This window comes from Aplysia californica, unplaced genomic scaffold, assembly GCF_000002075.1.
Source record: "Aplysia californica isolate F4 #8 unplaced genomic scaffold, AplCal3.0 scaffold00003, whole genome shotgun sequence".
Classification (NCBI taxonomy): domain Eukaryota; kingdom Metazoa; phylum Mollusca; class Gastropoda; order Aplysiida; family Aplysiidae; genus Aplysia; species Aplysia californica.
Window position 1 is genome coordinate 3,346,505 of NW_004797273.1, and position 2,821 is coordinate 3,349,325.

The following is a 2,821-nucleotide window of genomic DNA, read 5'->3' on the forward strand; positions in this document are numbered from 1 at the left end:
CCACACACACACTCACACACACACTCACACACACATGCACACACCCTCACTCACACACACACACACACACACACACACACACATACACACACACACACACACACACACACACACACACACACACACACACACTCACAAACGCATGCTCGCTCATACTCACATACCATCACCACCACCACCACCACCACCACCAACAACAACAACAACAACAACAACAATTATAGGCCTAATAATGAAAAAATGAATTCATAGTCTTTAAAGAAAAGAATAAAATTGTATTATGTCAAGCTATGTACATGTGTATAACATTCTGTGCATAGCACATACATTAATCGTCTACTGGTGGCAAGACCACTGGCATTATACGTGCGGGTTTACAACAGGAATAACATTCCCGAAGAGCAAATAGCATTGTTTTAAATGTGTATAATGTAAAATAAATATAACAAAGAAGTCTTTACTGCAGCATCAGTTTACAGAATGATCATTGTATTTGACATGATTGGTGAATTGGTAAGATCACAGAGAAAAGGAGTGAAGGGGTTGGGTGGGGGTGGGCGATGGGCAATGGGTGTTGTTAGCAGGGGTTGCTGTAGCTAAATGAACTTATTGACAGACTCACTCTATATGAGTCTATTATATGTTGACCGTGAGAAAAATCAGTGGCATATAATTTTTGAAAATGAATAAATAGCATATAAACGAATAATAAGGCAAGAGTGTGGCTAGTAAAAATGTTAGGAATAAAAATCCGTACCAACATATTATGTACATAACTAAAAAAGCAGGTTGTAAGCACTCAGTAATTAGTGTATTAAAATAGAACACCTGCTCTCTCTCTCAGTAATTAGTGTATTAAAATAGAACACCTGCTCTCTCTCTCTCTCTCTCTCTCTCTCTCTCTCTCTCTCTCTCTCTCTCTCTCTCTCTCTCTCTCTCTCTCTCTCTCTTTCTGTCTATCTATAATGTTTAATTTATCTTTGGCAAGCATAAATTGGCTATTGGAAGAGACAACAGTCAAAACTATCCATTGTTAGAAATAGTATTTAAGATTTTCACTGTCTGACAAGTTGGTCACCCCTACACACGTTCCTTACAAGCTTATTTTGTTGACGCATTTTCCTGCGGATGCACTTCTTCATGTTTTTCCTCTCCTTGCATTTTTGGACGATCTTTGTGCATTTCCTCACAGCCCGCCTCCTCTGTCTCCTCCCCCTCCAGCAGACAGTGCACTGATCCCTGTAGGACTTGAGTAGACCACCCAGATAGTCGGTGATGTATGCAGTTTCTGCGTAGATCTGGCTCAGGCTGGTTTGCTGCATCGTCTGCATCTCTGGGGTCGTAGCTGGGGTCACTGTGGTCATTTCCTGTTCCTCCTCTGCGGGTTCCAGCTTGTCCAAGATGTTTTCCAGCCCTATGATCATTTCATCGAGGTCTTCCCGGTATTGTTGAGCTTTCTGGGCCTCTTCGTAGACCCTAACCTCCTCCTGGTATGCTACGGTTGTCATGTATTCCTGCAGGGTATCTTGTTGGCTCGTGAGTAGCGCATGACACACAGCCACGTTGTGTAGGAGGTTCTCTGTGGTTGTCTGAAATGGCACAGGGTATTGTTGGTTAGATTTCAAGGAAATCATTTGTATATATCTTATTATTGCCTTGGCACAAGTAATAAACAGTCTTGTCAAAACAAAAGCTCAAACCAAAACAAAGCAGTCCTCAAACTTCTATGAGACCCTTTAGACAAACCTTTCTATTTCGTTATTGGCCCTTATTAACTTGCTAAGCAACCCCCCCCCCCCTTTCCCGCACACACTCTCCCTGTACAAAGCTTCGAACTGTGTTTTAAAAAGCCCCTAAGTCTCCCGACCTCCTCGAGTCTATTGTTTTTTCCCCCTATCCCTCGTGAGCTCGACCACACGGCCGTATCTCGTGAGTCAAGGATCCGGACATTGTGTGGTCCGGGAACATGGAAGGAAAACATCCGGCCAGAGAAATCGGACGTTCCATTTTGGAGGACGAGATTCTCTCATCTGTCCCAAAAATAGAAAAAAAAGGCCGAGAGTAAAAATCCAGTGCAAAACAATGGTGTCAGTTTTGTTTCGGAAGCAAAATGGAAGCAGTAAAAGTCGACACGTAGGGACGTGAAAGATCTTTGAGAAACTGCCGACGGTTTGTTTACGTTACCGTCTAGCGCTCACCTCCCCCACACACCGCCTAAGTGGATGGCTTGTTTCTACAACACTTTGTGGCGTGTAACACACTACTGCCTACGTACGTTACCGGATATTTGTGGTCACATGACCTTCATGTTGGGGATTACCACAGAACTGCGGTTAGTGACTAATATTTAAAGGTGAACATTCAATTTTGAAATTTGGCATCGAACATACGAGAAGAATGCTTTGCTACTCCGTTCAATGAAAAACTGGATTTAGAAACTCAACAATATCAATAGATTTTAATTTCTGGTGCAAAGCGAAACACCTCCTTAGGGGGAGGGGTAAATGAGGGGGCCGGGATGGGCAACTTCAGCCCAAGTTATTTACTAAAAATTAAAACGTCTTTGCATTCCCAGTGGTGTAAGCCGCAGGTTCCTTTAGCGTCATTGTCAGAGTTATGCTTCCTTCCCAGCTAGTCTGTCTGTATATGTACTCTTCTGCTTTTTCCCATAGGCTGCTGCTGCCTTTGGCTATTTATTTACATGATCTGTCGCCAGCGTTCTCTAACAGAGCTACTGATATATGTATATCAAGTAGAAAGAGGCGCAGAAACAACGCGGGCTTGATTTTGTACACTCTTTTGTATTTTAACATAGATGCAT